The following is a 24452-nucleotide window of genomic DNA, read 5'->3' as shown; positions in this document are numbered from 1 at the left end:
TTCCAGGAACTTATCCATTTTTTCTAGATTTACTGGTTTATGTGCATAGAGTTGTTTGGAGTAATATCTGATGGTAATTTGCATTTCTGTGGAATTGGTGGTGATAGCCCCTTTATCATTTTTTATTGCATCTATTCAATTGTTGTCTCTTTTCTTTTTTATTTGTCTGGCTAGTGGTCTAATCTATTTTGTTGATCTTTTCAAAAATCCAGCTCCTGGATTTATTACTTTTTTTGAAGGGTTTTTTTGTGTCTCTATCTCCTTCAGTTCTGCTCTGATCTTAGTTATTTCTTGTCTTCTGCTAGCTTTTGAATTTGCTAAAAATATGGAATGCTCCACAAATTTGCATGTATCCTTGTGCCGGGACCATGCTAATCTTCTGTCTATCATTCCAATTTTAGTATATGTGCTGCTGAGGTGAGCACGACTTAGAGAAAACTTTTGAGAGCAGTACTATGAAATTCTTTCACTCTTTTCCCAGATACCTCAAACGTGAACATTTATCATGCTTGCTTTATTATTCTTTCTATCTATCTAACTTCCTCTGTCTCTTTTCTCCATGCCCCAAGCTTCAGTGTCTTAAAAGACAAGGACATCCTCTTGCATAACCACAGTACTATCTTCAAAATCAGGAAATTAACATTAATACAATACTGTTAGTTAATCTACAGACCTTCTTCAAATTGTACTAAGTGTCAATAGAATCTTTTATAACAAAACAAAAACATTCCCTGATTCAGGATTTCATCCAGGGTTATGAATTACATTTAGTTACCATTTCTTTCTTCTCCTTAAATCTGGAACTTATTCTTCAGTCTTTCTTTAATTTTCTTGACATTGATATATTTGAAGAGTATAAGAGTTATTTTGTATAATGTCACTTAATTTAGTTTTATCTGATATCCCTTTTGATTAGATTTAGTTGATATGCTTTTGGCAGGAATACCCCAGAAATGTGCATACATCTTTCTCAGTATATCATATCAGGAAGGAAATGATGCCTACTTGTTCCATAATTGGTGTTGTTAAGATCAATTGATTTTTTCAAAGTGAAAAACTTAAGAGGAAATCATCAAGTAGGAGGTCTGTTCTTAAAAGTGAGGATTCCTGTGACTGGTGGAATCAGATTTCCCTTTAGACATTCTTCATTCCTATGCCCCATTTACATTATTTGTGACTTGAGGGAAGGATTATGCATGCAAGAGGTGATGGTTACACCCATAGGTCAGGCCTAAGCTCTGACCCTAGGAATTGTATATGCTGAGGATTCTGCTCTTCTGCCCAGCTCCTTGGATTCAGAGGAAGTTGGGAAATGGGGAGATGGCATAAGGACAGTAATGTCCCTCCAGCATAGTCTGTTTTATCCAGCTCTGGTTGAGACATAGGTTAGCAAACCCAGTGGAATTTATGCCTGTCTATGCAGGTTTTACCTTCTGTGGCTATAGACTAGGCATTCCAGCTTCCATGTTGTGTGTTTGTGGTTTACAAATGCAGTGCTGCCCGTAACCACTCTTAGAAGAATATCATGTGAAGTTGTAAAAATCACTTAAACCCTTAAATCCTAGTTTCTTCATCTGTAAAATGGTGGTCCTAATACTTTCTAGTGTAATTATGATAATTAAATGATATAATTAGTATAGAATACAGCAAGCACCTAGAATACATAAATGTTCAATAAATATTATCTATTAATGTTAGTGGTAGTAACTAAAGAGAAGTCTGCACTGTAAGTTAAGGAATCTAAGTTTGAATTTCAACTTAACTTCTCCCTGGCTTAGTGAATTTAGCCAATCATCTGATCTCTGAGCCTTGGTTTTCTTGTCTGCGAATTGAGGGTAATAATATTATTCATAGCTACCCCCCCCCCCCCGCCAAATTGTTGGAAGGAAGGAGTGATCTAACGGGTAAAAACCATTTGCACAGTGGAAGAATTTTGTAAATACGAGTGGATGCTTACATTCCATCTCTATACCATGCTGGGCTACACATCCATGAAAATTGTCTGGGTTTAGCTAGTAGTAATGGGGCTGGAAATGACCATTGGTTCTAAGAACCACCAAGGAAACCACTACATTTTGTCCTTTGTCCCTCCCATAGATCCTGACTGTCTTTTAAGTTTGGCCCCAGAATGACCCCTGGAATGCCTTTGGTGGTCCCTATCCACTTGGTGGCTGGATAGCCTGCTTGCTGTGGTGTTGTGCCTCTATAGTCTCATTGCCCATGTGGGAGGCTGCTAGGCCAGGTGGGTCCCCTAGGCCCTGCAGAGCTCCACCATTGACACTGTAGGTCATTCCGTTGACCATGAGGTGGGGAAGGGTCCTCTCATCTGTGTAGTTGATATTGTTAGGCTTCATCACAATTTCTTACAGATCCGTTGTACCAGTTGTTCTCAACCTTGGCTGCACATTGGCTATCACCTGGTGTGTTAAGAGTTCATACATATATTTATAATTCTCTTTCTGTGGAATTACACACACACACACACACACACACACACTCACAAATATATGAGAGACAGAGGTTAATTTATTTAAAGAAGTGGTTCATGTGGCTGTGGTGGCTAACAAGTCCAAACTCTTATAAAACATGCCAATAGACTGGAAGTTCACATGAACTGATGTAGTCTTGAGTCCCAGATTTACAGAGCAGGCTACCACGCTGAAAACTCAGGGAGAATTTCCATGTTGCAATCTTGAGACAAAATTCTTTCTTTCTTTCTTTGGAAACCTCAGTCTTTCTCTTTAAGGCCTTTAACTCAGATGAAACTCACTCACATTGTGGAGGGTACTTGCCTTATTCCTTGTTTACTGGTTCAAAGGTTAATTACATCTAAAAAATACTTTCACAGCAAGCAACATTTAAATTGGTGTCTGACCAAACAACTGCGCACTATAGAATGGCCAAGTTGGCCACATAAAATTGGCCATTACATCTGATTCTTTAAAAAATACCAGACTGGAACCCAGATGAGTCATTTTGGGATTTTCCAGCTTTCTGTTACTGATTTCTAGTTTAATTCCATTTTGGTCTGAGAGCAGACACGTATAATTTATATCCTTTTAAATTTGTTAGGGTGTATTTTATGACTCAGAATGTTGTCTATGTTTAATTTTCTATGTGAATGTGAGAAGAATGTATATTTTGCCTTTTTTTGGATGAAATAGTCTATAAATGTCCATTATATCCTGTTGATTGATGGTGTTTTTTTTTTTTTCTTTTTGAGACGGAGTTTTGCTCTTGTTACCCAGGCTGGAGTGCAATGGCGCGATCTCGGCTCACCGCAACCTCCGCCTCCTGGGTTCAGGCAATTCTCCTGCCTCAGCCTCCCGAGTAGCTGGGACTACAGGCACGCGCCACCATGCCCAGCTAATTTTTTGTATTTTTAGTAGAGACGGGGTTTCACCATGTTGACCAGGATGGTCTCGATCTCTTGACCTCGTGATCCACCCGCCTCGGCCTCCCTTGATGGTGTTCTTAAGATCGATTATGTTCTTATGATTTTCTGCCTGCCAAATCTATTCATTTTTGATAGAGGGATGATATGGCTTGGCTGTTTTGTCCCCACTAAATCTCATATTGAAATGTGACTTCCAGTGTTAGAGGTGGACATGGTAGGAGGTGTTAGAATCATGGGGGTGGATCCTTCACAAATAGCTTGATGCCATCCCATGGTAATTAGTGAGTTTTTGCTCTGGTAGTTCGTGTGAGAGCTGGTAGTTTAAAGAAGTCTGGCACTTTTTCCTTGCTCTATTGTTTCCTTGCTTGCTCTCTTGCTTCCTCTTGTTTGCTCCCCCTTAACCTTCTAAACCGTAATTGTAAGTTTCCTGAGGCCCTTACCAGAATGAGATGCTGGCACCATGCTTCCTGTACATCCTGCAGAACGCTGAGCCAATTAAACCTCTTTTCTTTATAAATTATCTAGTCTTAAGTATTTACTTATGGCAATGCAAAGAGACTAACACAGAAAATTGGTGCTAAAGAATGGAGCGTTGCTATAAAGATACTTGAAACTGTGGATTGGCTTTGGGACTGGGTAATGGGCAAAGGGTGGAAGAGTTTAGAGGGCTCAGTCACAGGGGTGAAGGGTCGGAAGAGCTTATAGGTTGGAAGGGTTTAGAGGGCTCAGAAGAAGACAGGAAGATGAGGGAAACTTTAGAACTTCTTAGAGAATTGTTAATTGGTTGTGACCAAAATACTGATAGTGATATAGACAGTAAAGGCCAGGCTGATGAAGTCTCAAATGGAAATGAGGTAGTTATTGAGAATTAAAGTAAAGGTCACCTATGTTGCACCCTCGCAAAGAACTTGGCTGCATTGTATCCATGTCCTGGGGGTCAGTGGAAGTTTGAACTTAAAAGTGATGATCTAGGGTATCTGGCAGAAGAAGTTTTTAAGCAGCAATGCATTTCAGAAGTGTTCTGATTGCAGTGAGTCATGGTAGCACCATTTCACTCCAACCTGGGTGACAGAATGAGACCTTGTTTCAAAAAAAAAAAGAAGTAGTGGCCTGGTTGTATCTAACAACCTATGATCAGATATGGGAGCAAATGAATGACGTCGAAACTTATAACTAAAAGGAAAGCATAGTGTATTCATTTGGAAAATTCACAACCTGGCCACATGGTAGAGAAGGAAAGAGCATTTTCAAGAGAGGAATACAAGCAGGCTGTGGCTGCAAAACAACCACTTACTAGAGAGATTTACGTGACTGAAAGGGAGTCAGGTGCTAATATCCAAGACAATGGAAAAAAGATCTCAAAGTCATTTCTGAAATCTTCAGGGTAACCCCTACCATCACGGAACCTGAGGTCTAGGAGGAAAGAATGGTTCTGAGACCAGGCCCAGGTGCCACTGTCCTGTGCTACCAGTCACAATAGAAGACTACTGTCCTGATCCCTGCTGCTTCAGCTCCAGTCATAGCTCAAAGGGCCCCAGGTTTACCTGGGGCTGCTGCTTTGAAGAGTGCAAACCATAAGCCATGGTGGCTTCCATGTGGTGTTATGCCTGCAGGGGCACAGAATGCTACCAAGCCTCCTTCACTTTTGCTTCATTACCAAGCAAAAGTGAAGGAGGTTTGGTAGCATTTACTTAGATTTCAGAGGATATATGGAAAAACTTACATACCCAGGCAGAAGCCTGATGCAGGGGTGGAGCCCTTGCAGAGAACCTCTACTAGGTCAGGGCTGAGGGCAAATGTAGGGTTGGAGCTTCCACACAGAATCCCCACCAGGGAATTGTATAGTGGAGCTATGGGAAGGGGGCCACCATCCTCTAGGCTAAAGAATGGCCTTGCCCCCTGTGCCTGGAAAAGACACAGGAGCTCAACTCCAATCCATGACAGCAGTCATGGGGCTGCACCCTGTAAAACCACCGGGGTGAATCTGCCTTGGGAGCACACCACTTGCACTGTGTGCCCTAGATGTGAAACATGGAGTCAAAGATTATGCTGGAGCTTTAAAATTTAGTGTCTGTCTTGCTGAGTTTTGAATTTGTGTGGGGCCTATTGCTCCTTGCTTTTGCTTGATTCTCCCTTTTGAAATTGGAACGTTTACTCAATTCCTGTACAACCATTGTATCTTGGAAGTAAATAGTTTGTTTATCTTAAAGGCCTATAGGTGGAAGGAGCTCTTCTTGAGTCTCAGATGAGACTTTGGACTTTGGAACTCTTGAGTTGATGCTGGAATGAATTGAGACTTTTGGGGACTACTTGAAGGGGATGACTGTATTTTGTAATGAGAGAAGGACATGAGATTTGGTGGGGGTTGGGGGAAGTGGCTGAATCATATACTTTGGATGTTTTTCCCCTCCAAATCTCATGTAGAGATGTAATCTCCAATGTTGGAGGTGGGGCCAGGTGGGTGGGAGGTGTTTAAGTCATGGGGGTGGATTTCTCATGAATGACTTGTTGCCCTCCTCGAGGTAATAAGTGAGTTATCATTGAGTTCATATGAGATCTCGTTGTTTAAAAGAGAGTGACACTTCCCCCGATATTTCTTCCTCTCTTGCCATGTGGTATTCCAGCTCCTTCTTCATCTTCTGCCATGATGTGCTACCTGAGGCTCTCACCAGAAACAGATGCCAGCACCATGCTTCCTGTATAGCCTGCAGAAACTTACATTAAAATAAACCTATTTTCTTTATAAATTACCCAGTCTCACATATTTCTTTATAGTAGTCCAAATAGATTAACACAAAGGGTGTTTAATTTCCAATTATAATAGCGAATGCATCTATTTCTCTTTACGGTTCTGTCCAGTTTTGCCTCGTGTACTTTGATGCTCTGTTGTTAGGTGCATATATGTTAAACAATGTTATATCCTCTTGGAGGATTGGCTGCTTTATCATTACAAAATGCTGCTCTTTATCTCTGATAAGTTTTCCTGGTCTAAGATTTACTTTGTCTGAAATTAATGATCCACTCTAGCTATCTTTGATTAGGGTTATCATAATATTTCTTTCTCTATCCCTTTAACTTAAATTAATTTTTAAAATATATATCTTTTTTATTTTTCTATAAGTTATTAGGGTACAGGTGGTATTTGGTTATGTAAGTTCTTTAGTAGTGATTTGTGAGATTTTGGTATGCCATCACCAGAGCAGTATACACTGCACCATATTTGTAGTCTTTTATCCCTTGCCACCCTCCCATCACCTTTACCCCCAAGCGCCCCAAGTCCCTTGTGTCATTCTTTTTTTTTTAATTATACTTTAAGTTCTGGGATACATGTGCAGAATGTGCAGGTTTGTTACATAGATATACATGTGTCATGGTGGTTTGCTGCACCCATCAACTCATCATCTACATTAGATATTTCTTCTAATGCTATCCTTCCCTTAGCCCCCTGCCCCCTACCAGGCCCTGGTGTGTGATGTTCCCCTCCCTATGTCCATGTGTTCTCATTGTTTAACTCCCATTTATGAGCAAGAAAATGCACTGTTTGGTTTTCTGTTCCTGTATTAGTTTGCTGAAAAAGATGGTTTCCAACTTCATCCATGTCCCTGCAAAGGACATGAACTCATCCTTTTTTATGGCTGCAGAATATTCCATGATATATATGTGCCACATTTTCTTTATCCAGTCTATCATTGATGAACATTTGGGTTGGTTCCAAGTCTTTGCTCTTGTGAATAGCACTGCAATATACATATGTGTGCATGTGTTTTTTATAGTAGAATGATTGATAATCCTTTGGGTATATACCCAGTAATGGGATTGCTGGGTCAAATGGTATTTCTGGTTCTAGATACTTGAGGAATCACCTGGTTCTAGATACTTGAGGAATCACCACACTGTCTTCCACAATGGTTGAACTAATTTATACTCCCACCAACAGTGTAAAAGTGTTCCTATTTCTCCACATCCTCTCCAGTATCCATTGTTTCCTGACTTTTAATGATCACCATTCTAACTGGCATGAGATAGTCTCTCATTGTGGTTTTGATTTGCATTTCTCTAATGATCAATGATGAGGAGCTTATTTTCATATGTTTGTTGGCTGAATAAATGTCTTCTTTTGAGAAATGTCTGTTCATATCTTTTGCCCACTTTTGGATGGGACTATTTGTTTTTTTCTTGTAAATTTGTTTAAGTTCTTTGTAGATTCTGGATATTAGCCCTTTGTCAGATGGATAGATTGCAAAAATTTTCTCCCATTCTGTAGGTTGCCTATTCACTCTGATGATAGTTTCTTTTGCTGTGCAGAAGCTCTTTAGTTTAATTAGATCTCATTTGTATATTTTGGCTTTTGTTGTCATTGCTTTTGATGTTTTAGTCATGAAGTCTTTGCCCATGCCTATGTCCTGAATGGTATTGCCTAGGTTTTCTTCTAGGGTTTTTATGGGTTTAGGTCTTACATTTAAGTCTTTAATCCATCTTGAGTTAATTTTTGTATAAAGTGTAAGAAAGGGTCCAGTTTCAGTTTTCTGCATATGGCTAGCCAGTTTTCCCAACGCTATTTGTTAAATAGAGAATCCTTTCCCCATTGCTTGTTTTTATCAGTTTTGTCAAAGATCAGATGGCTGTAGATGTGTAGCGTTATTTCTGAGGCCTGTGTTCTGTTCCATTTATCTATATATTTGTTTTGGTACCAGTACCATGCTGTTTTGGTTACTGTAGCCTTGTAGTATAGTTTGAAGTCAGGTAATGTGATGACTCCAGCTTTGTTCTTTTTGCTTAAGAATGTCTTCTCTATATGAGCTCTTTTTTAATTCCCTGTGAAATTTAAAGTAGTTTTTTCTAATTTCTTGAAGAAAGTCAATTAGGTAGCTTGATGGGGATAGCACTGAATCTATAAATTACTTTGGGGAGTAAGGCCATTTTCCCGATGTTGATTCTTCCTAACCATGAGCATGGAATGTTTTTCCGTTTGTTTATGTCTTCTCTTATTTCCTGGAGCAGTGATTTTTAGTTCTCCTTGAAGAGTTCCTTCACATCCTTGTAGGTTGTATTCCTAGGTGTTTTATTCTCTTTGTAGCAATTGTGAATGGGAGTTCACTCATGATTTGGTTCTCTGTCTATTATTGGTATAGGAATGCTTGTGATTTTTGCACATTGATTTTGTATCCTGAGACTTTGCTGAAGTTGTTTATCAGCTTAAGGAGATTTTGGGCTGAGACAATCATGTCATCTGCAAACAGAGACAATTTGACTTCCTCTCTTCCTATTTGAATACCCTTTATTTCTTTCTTTTGCCTGATTGCCCTGGCCAGAATTTCCAATACAATATTGAATAGGAGTGATGAGTGAGGGCATTCTTGTCCTGTGCTGGTTTTCAAAGGGAATGCTTCCAGCTTTGGCCCATTCAGTATGATATTGGCTGTAAGTTTGTCATAAATAGCTCTTATTATTTTGAGATACATTCCACCAACACATAGTTTATTGAGAGTTTTTATCATGAAGGTGTGTTGAATTTTGTCAAAGGCCTTTTCTGCATCTATTGAGTTAATCATGTGGTTTTTGTCATTGGTTCTGTTTACATGATTGATTACTTTTATTGATTTGCATATATTGAACCATTCTTGCATCCCAGGGATGAAGCCGACTGGATCGTGGTGGATAAGTGCTTTGATGTGCTGGTGGATTCTGTTTGCCGGTATTTTAGTGAGGATATTCGCATTGAAGTTTATCAGGAATATTGGCCTGAAATTTTCTTTTCTTTGTTGTGTCTCTGCCAGGTTTTGGTATCAGGATGATTCTGGCCTCATAAAATAAGTTAGGGAGGAGTCCCTCTTTTTCTATTTTGGGATAGTTTCAGAAGGAATGGCACCAACTCCTCTTTGTACCTCTGGTAGAATTTGGCTGTGAATCTGTCTGGTCCTGGACTTTTTTTAGTTCATAGGCTATTAATTACTGCCTCAAGTTTAGAACTGGTTATTGGTCTATTCAGGAATTCGATGTTTTTCTGATTTAGTCTTGGGAGGATGTATGTGTTCAGAAATTTATTCAGTCTTCCAGATTTTCTAGTTTATTTGTGTAGAGGTATTTGTAGTATTCTCTGATGGTAGTTTGTATTTCTATGGGATCAGTGGTGATATCCCCTTTATCATCTTTTATGGTGTCTATTTGATTCCTCTCTCTTTTCTTCTTTATTAGTCTGGCTAGTGATCTTTCTGTTTTGTTAATCTGTTCAAAAACCAGCTCCTGGATTCACTGATTTTTTTTGAAAGGTTTTTCATGTCTCTATCTTCTTCAGTTCTGACCTGATCTTAATTATTTCTTGTCTTCTGCTAGCTTTTGGATTTGTTTGCTCTTGCTTCTCTAGTTCTTTTAATTGTGATGTTAGGGTATTGATTTGAGATCTTTCTAGCTTTCCGATGGGGGCATTTAGTGGTATAAATTTCTCTCTTAACACTGCTTTAGTTGTGTCTCAGAGATTCTGGCACATTGTGTCTTTGTTCTTATAGGTTTCACAGAACTTCTTTATTTCTGCCTTAATTTTGTTATATCCCCAGTAGTCATTCAGAAGCAGGTTCTTCATTTTCCATGTAGTTGTGTGGTTTTGGGTGAGTTTCTTAATCCTGAGTTCTAATTTTATTGCCCCGTGGATATGATTTCTGTTCTTTTGCATTTACTAAGGAGTGTTTTACTTCCAAATATGTGGCCAATTTAGGAATAAGTGCCATGTGGTGCTGAGAAGAATGTATATTTTATTGATTTGAGGAAAAGAGTTCTGTAGATGTCTACTAGGTCTGTTTGGTTCAGAGCTGAGTTCAAATCCTGAACATTCTTATTAATTTTCTGTATCATTGATTTTTCTAATCTTGACAGTGGGATGTTAAAATCTCCCATTATTATTGTTTGGGAGTCTAAGTCTCTTTGCAGTTTTCTAAAAACTTGCTTTATGAATCTGGGTGCTCTTGTATTAGATGCATATATATTTAGGATAGTTAGTTCTTTTTGTTGCATTGGTCTCTTTATGATTATGTAATGCCCTTCTTTGTATTTTTTGATCTTTGTTGATTTAATATTGTTTTGTCAGAGACTAGGATTGCAACCCCGGCTTTTTTCCCCCCCATTTATTTGGTAAATATTTCTCAATTTCTTTATTTTGTTCCTATGTGTGTCTGCATGTGAGATGGTCTCCTGAATACAGCACACTGATAGATCTTGACTCTTTATCCAATTTGCCAGTTTATGTCTTTTAATTAGAGTATTTAGCCTGATTACATTTAAGGTTAATATTGTTATGTGTGAAGTTAATTCTGTCATTATGATGCTAGCTGGTTATTTTGCCTGTTAATTGATGCAGTTTCTTCATAGTGTCAATGGTCTTTACAATTTGGTATGTTTTTGCAGTGGCTGGTACTAGTTTTTCCTTTTCATATTTATTGCTTCCTTAAGTAGCTCTTGTAAGGCAGACCTGGTGGTGACAAAATCTCTCAGCATTTGCTTGTTCATAAAGGATTTTATTTCTCCTTCACTTATGAAGCTTAGTTTGGCTGGACATGAAATTCTGGGTTCAAAATTCTTTTCTTTAAGAAGGTTGAATATTGTCCCCCACTCTCTTCTGGCTTGCAGGGTTTCTGCAGAAAGATCTGCTGTTAGTCGAATGGGCTTTCCTTTGTGTGTAACACGATTTTTCTCTCTGGCTGCCCTTAACATTTTTTTCTTCATTTCAACCTTGGTGAATCTGATGATTATGTGTCTTGGGATTGCTCTTCTCAAGGAGTATCTTTGTGATGTTCTCTGTATTTTCTGAATTTGGATGTTGGCCTGTCTTGCTAGATTGGGGAAGATCTCCTGTATCATATCCTGAAGAATGTTTTCCAACTTGGTTCTTTCTCCCAATCACTTTTAGGTACACTGATCAAACATAGGTTTCACATAGTCACATATTTCTAGGAGACTTTGTTCATTCCTTTTCATTCTTTTCTCTCTAGTCTTATCTTCATGCTTTATTTCATGAAGTTGATCTTCAATCTCTGATATCCTTTCTTTTGCTTGATGGATTCGGCTATTGATATTTGTGTATTCTTCATGAAGTTCTCGTGCTGTGTTTTCAGCTCCATCAGGTCGTTTATGTTCTCTGAACTGGTTATTCTAGTTAGCAATTCTTCTAATCTTTTTTCAACGTTCATAGCTTCCTTACATTGGATTAGAACATGCTCCTTTAGCTCAGAGGAATTTGTTATTACTCACCTTCTGAAGACTACTTCTGTCAGTTTGTCAAACTGATTCTTTGTCCAGTTTTGTTTCCTTGCTGGAGAGGAGTTGTGATCCTTTGGAGAAGAGGTATTCTGGTTTTTGGAATTTTCAACATTTTTTCACTATTTTTTCCTCATCTTCATGGATTTATCTACCTTTGGTCTTTGATGTTGGTGACCTTTGGATGGGGTTTTTGTGTGATGTCCTTTTTGTTGATGCTATTTCTTTTTGTTTGCTAGTTTTCCTTCTAACAGTCAGACCCCTCTTCTGCAGGTCTGCTGGAGTTTGCTGGAGGTCCACTCCAGATCCTGTTTGCCTAGGTTCTACCAGAAGAGGCTGCAGAACAGTAAAGATTGCTGCCTGTTTCTTACTCTGGAAGCTTAGTCCCAGAGGGGCAGCCACCAGATGCCAGTTGGAACTCTCCTGTATGAGGTGTCTGTTGACCCCTGCTGGGAGGTATCTCCCAGTCAGGAGGCAGCGGGGTCAGGGATCCACTTGAGGAAGCAGTCTGTCCCTTAGCAGAGCTTGAGCACCGTGCTGGGGATCCACTGCTCTCTTGTGAGCTGGCAGACAGGAACGTTTAATTCTACTGAGGCTGCACCTACAGCCGCCCCTTCCCCCAGGTGCTCTGTCGAGGGAGATGGGAGTTTTATCTATAAGCCCCTGACTGGGGCTGCTGCCTTTCTTTCAGAAATGCCCTGCCCAGAGAGGAGGAATCTAGAGAGGCAGTCTGGCTACAGCAGCTTTGCTAACCTGCGGTGGGCTCCACTCAGTTCAAACTCCTGGGAGCTTTGTTTACACTGTGAGGGGAAAACCACCTACTTAAGCCTCAGTAATGGTGGATGCTCCTCCCTCCACTAAGCTCCAGCGTCGCAGGTTGACTTCAGACTGCTGTGCTGGCAGTGAGAATTTCAAGCCAGTGGATCTTAGGTTGCTGTACTCCATGGGGGTGGGATCCACTGAGCTAGTCCACTTGGCTCCCTCACTTCAGCTCCCTTCCATGGGAATGAATGGTTCTGTCTTGCTGGCTTTCCAGGCACAACTTGGGGTATGAAAAAACCTCCTTCAGCTAGCTTGGTGTCTGCCCCAACAGCCACCCAGTTTTGTGCTTGAAACCCAGGGCCCTGGTGGTGTAGGCACCTGAGGGAATCTTCTGGTTTGCGGGTTGCAAAGACCATGGGAAAAGCATAGTATCTGGGTCAGAATGCACCATTCCTCATAGCACAGTCCCTCATGTCTTTCCTTGGCTACGGGAGGGAGTTCACCTATCCCTTGTACTTCCTGGGTGAGATGATGCCCCACCCTGCTTCAGCTTGCCCTCTATGGGCTGTGCCCACTGTCTAACCAGTCTTAATCAGATAAGCAGGGTACCTCAGTTGGAAATGCAGACATCACCCACCTTGGGTGGGTGTTTGGTTTTCCATTCCTGAGTTACTTCACATAATAGTCTCCAGTCTCACCCAGGTTGCTGCAAATGCCATTAATTCATTTTTCTTTATGGCTGAGTAGTATTCCATTATATAAATATACCACAGTTTCTATCCACTCATTGATTGATGGGCATTTGGGTTGGTTCTATGATTTTGCAATTGCAAATTGTGCTGCTGTAAATGTGCATGTGCAAGTATCTTTTTCATATAATGACTTCTTTTTCTCTGGGTATATATGCAGTAGTGAGATTGCTGGATCAAATGGTAATTCTACTTTTAATTCTTTAAGAAACCTCCACACTGTTTTCCACAGTGGTTATACTAGTTTACATTCCCACCAGCAGTGTATAAGTGTACCCTGTACACTGCATCCACACTGACATCTACTGTTTTTTGATTTTTTGATTATGGCCATTCTTGCAGGAGTAAGGCGATATCACATTGTGGTTTTGATTTTCATTTCCCTGATCATCAGTGATGTTGAACATATTTTCATATGTTTGTTGACCATTTGTATATCTTCTTTCAGGAATTGTCTATTTATGTCCTTAGCCCATTTTTGATGGAATTGATTTTTCTTTTTTATTACTGATTTGTTTGAGTTTATTGTAGATTCTGGATATTAGTTCTTTGTCAGATGTATAGATTGTGAAGATTTTCTCCCACTCTGTGTCCCCACCTTTCTCATGGATCCAAGAAGAGTTATTAATTTTTCAGTTTGTTCATCTTTTCTCCCTCAGCTTTATTGAATCACACTTAAGAAATAAAAGTGGTGTATATTTAAGGAATACAAGGTAATGTAAAATAATTAGTATAATCAAGTTAATTAGTATATTCATGACCTAGTATTGATTTATTTTTATGGTGAGAACACTTATCAACTCTCTGAGAAAATTTCAAGTATAGAATATAGTAATATTTAACTATAGATACCATACTATACATCAGATATACAACCCAGTGCACAAGCCAGATATTCTAGAGCTCATTCATCTTGTATATCTGTACCTTTGTAAACTTTGACCAACATCTCCCCACTCTCCCCACCTTCAAACCCCCTCAACCATTCTTCTCCTCTCTGCTTTTACGTTAAACTTTTGTAGATACCTCATTAGTGAGATCATGTGGTGTTTGTCTTTCTGTGCCTGGCTTATTTCACTTAGCATAATAGCTTCCAGGTTCATCCATGTTGTAATAAATGACAGTATTTTCTTTTTATAAAAGGCTGAATAATGTTCCGTTGTTTATGTGTGTTTGTGTGTGTGTAGCTCACACTTTCTTTATCCATTTATCCATCAATGGACACTTAAGTTGTTTTCATGTCTTGGCTATTGTGAATAATGCTGCAATGAACATGGTTTGCAGATATATGGTCCTGACTTTATTTCCTTTGGATATATACTGAGAAGTGAGATTAACTAGATCATATGGAAATTTTATTTTTAATTTTTTGAGGAATCATCATATTATTTTCCATAACAGTTGTATGAATTTACATTCCCACTGACAGTGTACAAGGGTTTCTTTTTCTCCGTATCTTCACCAACACTTATTTTTGTCCTTTTGATAAAAGATGTTCTAACAGGTGTGACATGATATATTCATTGTGGCTTTGTTTTGCATTTTCCTGATAATTAGTGATGTTGACCAGTTTCTCATACATCTGTTGGGCATTTGTATGTCTTCTTTTGAGAAATGTCTACTCAGGTCTTTAGCTCATTTTAAAATCAGGTTATTTGTTTTTTGCAATTGAGTTTTTTGAGTTCTTTATATATTTTGAATATTAGGCCATTATCATATATGTGATTTGCAAATATTTTCTCCCATCCTGTAGATTGCCTTTTACGTTGTTATTATTTCCTTTGTAGTGCAGAAGCTTTTAAGTTTGATGCACTCTTGTCTATTTGCAATTTTTTGCCTTTGCTTTTGTTGTCATATCAAAAAAATTATTACCCAGACTAGTGTCAGGAAGATTTTCCCTCATGTTTTTTTCCAGTGGTTTTAGACTTCAGGTTTTACAGTTAAGTCTTTATTAATTTTGAGTTGAGTTTTATATATGGTGTGAGAGAAGGGTCTAATTTCATTCTTCTGCATATGGATATATAGTTTTCCCAACACCATTTATTGAAGAGACCATCCTATCCCCATAGTTATTGGCATTCTTATCAAAGATCATTTGACCATAGATGCATGAATTTATTTCTAGTCTCTCTATTCTGTTCCATTGGTCTATATGTCTGAGTTTATCCCAGTCCATGCTGTTTTGATTACTTTAGCTTTGTAATATATTTTGAAATCAGTAAGTGAAATGTCTATGGCTTTGTTTTTGCTCAAGATTGTTTTGGCTATCCCAGACAGAAAAATCAATGAGAAAACAGAAGAACTAAGCAACATTTTAGACTAAATGAACCTAACAGACACACCTTTCTACCCAGCAGAAGATGCACATTCTCCTTAAGCACACATGGAACATTCTTTAGAATAGGTCACATGTTACATCACAAAACAAGTCAACTAATTTAAGAAGATTAAAATTATTCCAACTGTCTTTTCTAATCACAGTGGAATGAAACTAGAAATCAATGACAGTAAGGAAATAGAAAAAATCACAAATACATGAAACTAAACAGCACATTCTTGAACAAACATTGGGTCAAAGAGGAAATCAAAGGGGAATTTTAAAAGTATCTTGAGAGAAACAAAAATGAAAACACAACATACCAAAGCTTATGAGATGCAGCAAAAACAGTGCTAAAGCAATACATGCATTAAAAAGGAAAGATTTCAAACAACCTAACTGTACACTGCGGGGAACTAGAAAAAGGACAAACTAAGCCCAAAGTTAGAAAAACAAAGGACATCATAAAGAGTTGTCCAGCCTTTCACTTGTTGTTAGGTTGATGACTTCCAGCTTCTTACATGCTGAACTGGAAACCAGAAGTCTGATATGGGTCATTTTTAGTTTTATTTATTTATTTATTTATTTTTGAGACAGGGTCTTGCTCTGTTGCCCAGGTTGGAGTGCAGTGGCACTATCATAGCTCACTGCAGCTTTGACCTCCCAGGCTCAAGTGATCCTTCCACCTCAGCCTCCAGAATAGCTGGGACTACAGGTGTGCACCACCACACCAGGCTAATTTTTTAAATTTTTTGTGGGGGTCTCACTATGCTGTCTAGGGTAGTCTTGAACTCTTAGGTTCAAGCAATCCTCCTGCCTTTTCCTTCTGAAGTGTTGGGATTACGTGCTTGACCTTAATTATTTTTAAAGCTGCCTCAGTCTTTAAAGATTGAGAACCACCACTGTACCTGAGCCAGAATTTTTTTTTTTTTTTTTTTTTTTGAGACGGAGTTTCGCTCTTGTTACCCAGGCTGGAGTGCAATGGCACGATCTCAGCTCACCGCAACCTCCGCCTCCTGGGTTCAGGCAATTCTCCTGCCTCAGCCTCCTGAGTAGCTGGGATTACAGGCACACGCCACCATGCCCAGCTAATTTTTTGTATTTTTAGTAGAGACGGGGTTTCACCATGTTGACCGGGATGGTCTCGATCTCTTGACCTCGTGATCCACCCACCTTGGCCTCCCAAAGTGCTGGGATTACAGGCGTGAGCCACCGCGCCCAGCCCCTGAGCCAGAATTTTAATGCTGTGGGAACTCAGAGGTAATCTTCCTCATGTGGACTTGGGATCTTCCTGCAGGTCAAGAGGTGGCTGCAGTTTAACTAACTGGCTAGCCAGGGGACTAGTGTGATAGAAAAGCAAAACAACCCCTTTAAGAGCATTGCAAAATAGTAACTAACTGTTATCAGCCTTTAGCCAACTTTGACCCTACACAATTTGCCCTTTTGACTTAACTTTGAAATATTCTGTCTATAAAAGCATGGCTCTGGCACACAAAGTTATTTCACATTTCATTTGGTCCCAATCATGATTCTACTGGGTGAAGACTCATGTAAAACTCACTTTGCAACTGGGAAAACTGAGACTCAGGTGAGTGAATAAACTTCACTAATTGCTGAGTGGCATCATGCACAAAGCAAGGTCCTACTACTACAGTGCACTAAAGTACTTGTATCTCCAACTTTTGTGGGATTTTCCACAACTTCTAGTACAGAACTGGGCATGCAGTGGATATTTATTATAATTTCTAAAAAGCATTTTATAAAACATGGCAAGTATTTGTAAAATGTCTTATGGTTTACAAAGAACATTCATGTCCACTCTTTTTCTATTAAAATGCTTGCTAAGGTTATGGATAAATGAATGGACACATATAGTTTTAAAATAGATTTTGGGTGTTTGCACCAGTGTCCTTTCAAACTCCCTAAATATTCAGGGGACCAATTTTTTGGTTTTTGCTCATGAATGGCCTGCATCTCCAGTCCATTTAAAAATCATACCTTGGTTCCTCACTCCCACATCCATCCTAGTTTCTAGCATCCAACCTCATCTCGTGGAGTGATAAGGCCACTCAGAAAACACTTGGTTTTAATATTGCTTTTGCCACTGACTACCAAGGGGAACTTTAGTAAGTCATTTCTCTGGGTTTCAATATCTGTGCATGAAAAAGGAGAAAGCTGGACTAGACTGGTGCGCAAACACGAGGCAAACGCATACATCTCTCCTCATTGTGCACAAGCCAGACATTGCTAATTGGTCATGCAATGTCCTTCCCACTGTATTTGGATACAGTCTTAGACTCTTTCTGAATCCAGAATTCCAGGCAGCCATTACAAATTAGCCAGGATTAGCACTCAAGATGAAACTGATTAGACATCTTGGCACTAGATGACATTCAAGTTTCCTTCCAACTCTGCTATTCTATGGTTTTCTGGTTTTAAAAGCTGGGTTGCATGGATCTCATCCTTCAGCCTGTTATATGAGGCCGATCCCAAAGTTGGAACTGGCAGCATAACTTGGAATGCCCAGAGCATCAATGGGGCTCAGAAATTTCTCTAAAAATTTCTTAGTTGTTCTTAATTTTGGCTGTACATTAGAGTCACATTGGCAGTCTTTTTTCAAAAGTTGAGGTAAACCTATTTCATGCATATGATAAAGGGGAACATTTTAATCTCAGGTGTACAGTTTGATGGATTTTTACATATATAATATCTGCATAACCACTACCTTAATCAAGATATAGAATATTTCCAGCACTCAAGGAGGAAAGCTTATGTCCCTTCCTATTGACATTTAGAGGTAACCATTGTTCTGTTTTCTGTCACCACAGATGAATTTCACCTGATCTTCAATTCGGTATAACACGTGTGGTCTTTTGTGTCTGGCATCTTTTGCTCAACCTAATGTTTTTGAGATTCATGTGGGTTTTCCAGGGCATTGATAGTTCTTTTATATTGCTACTTAGTATTTCATTGTTTGAATATGTTACAATTTACCCATTCTCCTGTTGATGGATGACTGAGTTACTTCCAGGTTTGGACTATTAACAGTAAAGCTTCTCTGATCATTCTTACACTTATCATTTTGTGGATCTATGTACTCACTTCTCTAAGAGTGAAATTGCTGGGTCTGAGGGTGCATATACAGTCAATCCTCATTATTCATGAATACTGTATTTGTGAATTTGCCTATCTGCTAAAATATATTTGTAGCCTCAAAAATCAATACTCATGGCACTTTCACAGTCATTGATGGACATGTGCAGAGAGGTGATAAATTTGAGTCAAATGATACGCACATTCCCAGTAAGCCTGAACATGACAAGGCTCTGCCTTCTTGTTCCAGTCCTCATACTGTAAACTGCTGTGTTTACAGTGCTAGTGCCCTGTATTTTATGTTTTTGTGTGTTTTTGAAGGACGATTTCACTGTTTTAAATGCTGGCACTAAGTGATGTGTTGAAGTGCTGTGTAGTGTTCCTGAACACAAGAAGGCTGGGATTGTGCCTTCTGGAGAAAACACGTGGGTTAGATAAACTTTGTTCCAGGGATGAGATCAGTATTAATGTATCAACAGTATATATTAAGTAAGAGGTCTTTAAATAGAAACACACATAAAACAAGGTTAAGTATTGATTGGCTGAGCAAAGTTTTTTTTTTTTTTGAGACAGTGTCTCATTCTGTTGCTGCTGGAGTGCAGTGCCAAAATCACTACTCACTGCAGCCTCAGCCTCCCAAGTAGCTAGGACTACAGGCATACATCACTGCATCTAACTAATCTTCTAAAAGAATTATGGGAGAGATGGGGGTCTCTGTGTTGCCCAGGCTGGTCTTGAACTCCTGGACTCAAGCAATTCTCCTACCTCTTCCTTCCAAAATACTGGGATTATAGCCATGAGCCACCGCGCCTGGCTAGCTGACCAAAATCTTGTGATTAAGGGCTGGCAGGCATCTAATCCTGCAGTTCCGCTAGGAGCAATGGTTCAGTATTCACCAATTCAGTGTTCACTGTGACTTTATAGAACAAATAGCACTGCAAATAATAATTGACTATATGTTCAACTTTAATGCCTTATAGTTCACTAACATGATTGTATAATCTAGGGAGCTTTAAAAGCTGCCTTTGGTCAGGCTATGCCTAGACCAATTACATTAGCATTTCTGGTAGGGGACCCCCAGGAAGGAGTCTTCAAGCTGCTCAAGTGGACCCACTCTATAGCCAGTGTTGACCATCATAGATGGAAATACAGGGAGAGAAGACAGAGCAATCACAACAGAGTGCAGCCTGTCCATAAAGCTGTCACTCAGTAAATAATTGTCAATTTTACTTAAGTAGGTTCCCTTTGGTTTATTTTTTATTCAGCCTTTTACTGTCTTCTCTTTATGGATGGTTCATGCACATAAAAACATACAATGGAAAAAGCAATCTCTAGCCTGGAAAATAAATGACAAGAACTACCCTCGTACCAAGGTGGAACTCTTACTCACAGACCTGGTCTTGATTATAAAGAGCAAACAGTGCCTTGGCAAACAGAAAGAATCACCTACCAGGCATATGAGCATTTATCATCACCTATGATTCTGAACAAAGGGAGGGAGGAAAAGTCTGTGTAGTAATCAAAAAGACACTGCAATGGAAAACAAAGGTGACGATTGACTGTTAGATGCAAAGGAACAGCTCCTTGTCATCAGGAAATCAGTATCTTTTACTCGCAAAACTAGCAGGACCAATTTCTATGGTAGTCAGCATAAATCTAGCCAAGACAATAAAATTTTCACCGTCCCAAGATGGTTGGCTCTGTTGCTGAAATTATTACAATCACTCAGTTTAAGGCGTGAAGTTTTAAGAACCACTTCTCCTTTACCAAGACAGACAGAGCTGTCAAAGCCTTCCACCTTACCTGGTTTGCAGGCACCATATGAAGGTACTTAGGTATTTACCTCCAGGATGGAAAACTCCAACCTTTAGTACTCAGAATTGAATTGAAAATTGCTGAAGGGGTGTCTGAGTTGGCCAATGGTTCTTGAAGTGTGGTTTCTGGACAAGCAGCATCAGCATTAACTGGGAACCTGTTAGAAATGGGGATGCTTGCCGGTAAGGTTGTCAGACAAAATACAGGATGCTCAGTGAAACTTGAGCTTCAGATAAGCAATAATGACATTTTTTTTTTGTATAAGTACGTTCTATGCAATACTTGGGACTAAGTACTAAAAATAATGTTGTTCAACTGAAATTCAAACTTCACTGGGAATCCTGTATTTTTATTTGTAAATCTGGTAACCCTACACTCTACACCCCAGACCTACAGAATCAGAAACTCCTAGGGGTGCAGCTCAGTAAGACGTGGTTCAATGAGCCTTCCAGGTGATTCTGATGTGAGCTGAAGCTTAAGACCCAGTGCTCTAGTTTTAGTTCCCATCTTACTGTTGATGATAACTCATTATCTTGTTCCCTTTGTAATTCACATTGGTCAGAGTCCCAATTTTAAAGTGTCACAAATTGATTTCGCCAGATACAGGTGCGTGCTTCAGGGCTCACATCCCCTGGTTTCTGAATGTGCCCTTTGCAGTTCACTGCCACTGTATGGGACCTCTCACCAGACAGACTGTGAGGCTGTCCGTCTATGACCCATGGCAGCCATGGGTATCATCTCCTTTGCCTCCATTACAGCCACACCACAGTAGCTGTTTGGTTTTCTTACCTCTAAAAGTCCACCAAAGGCTTGTGCCACCTGGATAACACGACGGTGAATTAAACAATGCTATCCCAGGCCTCTTTCCACAGCAGGAAATGCCGCTTGACTATAGGAACCCATTAATGCAGAGCATCTGAGTAGGCTATGTCCTGAGCAAAATAATTAGGGTCCGCATAATGGTGATAACAGTAATAATAATCATTCATGGAGCACTTGCTATATACAAAGCATTGTACAAATATGTCCTATGCAGTATTTGTAACTATCATTTAATCTTCATGATAACTTTGTGAATTCAGAACTATTTTCATCCTTTTAAGGCAAGGAAGTTAAGACTTGGCAAGGGCATGTAAGTTGTTCATAATCTCACAACTGTTTAAGAGGAGATAGCAAAGCTAAGACATGAACTCCTGTTTGTCCAAGCCCACAGCTGATGCTCTAAACCATAATGCCTATTTATTTCTTTTGGGAAGAAAGTTTTGTGAGAACCAGTGCCAGGGTAGAAAAGCTGATCTGTAACTGATGAACTGCTGGGAGCTCAGTGTGGATAAGTCTGAGAACTAAAAACTCCAGGGTGATCTAGACATGGGAGGCCTTCTTACTTTTGTAAATTTTACTTCCTGGAACTGTAAAGTCCTGGAAAAGATTCTTACAGTGAAGATTAGAGAAAAAAAAAATCTTTTGAGTTCTGGCACGGGGAATCATTTTGAAGTATGCCAGATTATTCACTTCTTCCCAACAAGACCTGCCCTCAAGAGGAACTATATCAGCAGAGCCTAACCTATGGGGGTTTCATGAGAGGTGAATTGACCTAGGGAAGAGAAATGCCCCACCCCAGCTCTCTCTAGCCATCCTGTACCACCTTGGGAGTGGGAAAAAACCTGAGAAGCCTTTGTAAAATTTATAGTCAATGATTATAGTTTATATATAAGTGAAATAAATGACAGCAATGATATAAAGGACTGGAGGGAGGGATTAGGGATATTTTATTATTATAACATACTCACACTACTTGTGAAGCAGCATAGCGTTATTTGAAAATGGACTTGGATTAGCTGTAAATGTATATTGCAAACTCGAGCAACCACTAAAACAGGTTTAAAAAGTATAATTGTTGTGCTAATAAAAAAGAAAATGAAATAAAATGCTCAACTAGTGCCACAAAAGGCAGAAAACGTGTAGAAAACAAAATGTGTAGAAACCAAGAACAAAGGGAATCAATAGAAAACAACAAATATGACAGATATTAATCCAACTATTTCAATAATAATTTAAAATGTTAATGGTCTAAATACACCAATTAAAAGACAGAGATTATCAGAGCGGATCCAAAAACAAAAGTCAACTATATGTCATATTTAAGAAACCCACTTTAAATATAAAGATGCACATAGGTAAAAAGTAAAGTGATGGGGAAAGAAATATGAAACACCAATCAAAAGAAAGATGGAGTAGATATATTAACTTCAGAGAAAGTAGACGATAGATCAAGAAAAGTTATCAGGATAAAGAGGAGCATTACATAATGATAAAGAGGTCAGTTTTCCAAAAAGTCATAGCAATCCTTAATCTGCGTGCTCCTAACAACAGAGCATCAAAATATGTGAGGCTAAAACTGATAGGACTGTAAAGAAGAATAGATTAATCCACTGTTATAATGGGTGACTTTAATATTTCTCTATCAGAAATGGACAGACACAGCAGGCAGAAAATCAGTAAGGACAATGTTGAACTCAACAGTACCATCAATCAAGTGGATATAATCGACATCTATGGACTACTTCATCCGACAACAGCAGAACACACATTCTTCTCAAGCTCACATAAAATATTCAGCAAGATAGGCCACATTCTGACCCTAAAACACACATTAACAAATTTAAAATTATAGAAATAATACAGTTTAAGCTCTCAGACAGCAATGTAATTAAATTGGAAAGCAACAACAGAAAGATAGCTAGAAAATCCCCAAATAGTTGGAGATTAAATATCATGTGTTTAAGTAACTTATTAGTCGAAAAGAAATCTCAAGAGAAATTTAAAAATTATTTGAACTGAAAAAAATGAAAGCACAGCTTGTCAAGATCTGTGGGATATAGTGAAGGCAATACTCACAAAAATTCATAGCATTGCATGACTGTATTAGAATAGAAAAAAGGTCTAAAATCAACAATCTAAGCTTCCTCATCCGGAAACTAGAAAAGGAGAGCAAATTAAGTGCAAAGTAAGACCATTTTTGGTCTTATAAAAATAATAAAAATTAAAGTGGAAATCAATGAAATTGAAAAGAAAATCAATAGAGAAAATCACTGAAAACAAAAGGTAGTTCTTGGAAAAGATTAAAATTGATTATCCTCTAGTTAGGCTAACTAAGGAAAAAGGAGAGAACAAATTATTAATATCAGAAATAAAAGCAAGACATCTCTACAGAACCCATGGACATTGAAAGAGTAATAAAAATTACTATGAACCATTTCTATATTCACAAATTCAACAACCTGGATAAAATGAACCAATTCCTTGAAAGGTGTAGTCTGCTAAGAGTCACATAAAAATCAACAATCAGAATAAGCCTTTGTCTATTAAAGACATTGTATCAATAATTAATAACCTCTGCAAAGAGAAAGTACCAGGTCCAGATGGATTCATCAGCAAATTCTACCAAACCTTTAAGGAAGAAATTAGACCAATTTTTCCCTCTCTTCCAGAAGATAAAAGGAAAGGGAATACTTCCTAACTAATTCTATGATGCCAGTATTACCCTAATAACTAAACAAAATAAAGATATTACCAGAAAACTAAAGACCAGTATTGCTCATGAATATATAACAGAAGGAAAAATCCTTGAAAAATATTAGTAAATTAAATCCAGCAATGTATAAAAAGACTTATGCACCATGACCAAGTGGGATTTATTCTAGGTATGCAAGGCTGGTTCAACAGGTGAAAATTAATTAATATAAAGCATCACATCAATAGAAGAAGAAAACCACATGATCATATCAATAGATACAGAAAAACATTTGACAAACTCTAACACCCATTCATGATTAAATAAAACCTCTCAGCAAATAAGAATAAAGAAGAATTTCCTTAACTTGAAAAATAATATCTACAAAACCCTACAGCTAACATCATATTTAATGGTGAGGAAATGAAAAGCTTCTCTGTTAAGATTAGGAACAAGGCAAGGACGATTTCTCTTACCACTCCTTTCAACATCATACTGGAAGTCCCAGGTAAGGCCATAAGGCAAGAAAAGGAGAAAAAGAAAAGGTACATATTGGGA

General features: G+C 38.6%; 1 non-coding gene across 1 annotated transcript; it reads right to left on the bottom strand.

Annotated features, from left to right (window-relative positions):
• Positions 1-319: 319 nt before the first annotated feature.
• LOC135276264 (U6 spliceosomal RNA) lies at positions 320-425 on the bottom strand. Its single transcript, XR_010343859.1, has one exon. It is a non-coding gene; the product is annotated as a U6 spliceosomal RNA (small nuclear RNA).
• Between the last annotated feature and the right edge of the window lie 24027 nt (positions 426-24452).

This window comes from Aotus nancymaae, unplaced genomic scaffold, assembly GCF_030222135.1.
Source record: "Aotus nancymaae isolate 86718 unplaced genomic scaffold, 86718_ANA_hifiasm-v0.15.2.pri h1tg000001l, whole genome shotgun sequence".
Taxonomy (NCBI): Eukaryota; Metazoa; Chordata; class Mammalia; order Primates; family Aotidae; genus Aotus; species Aotus nancymaae.
This window is presented reverse-complemented; position numbering and strand designations above follow the sequence as displayed.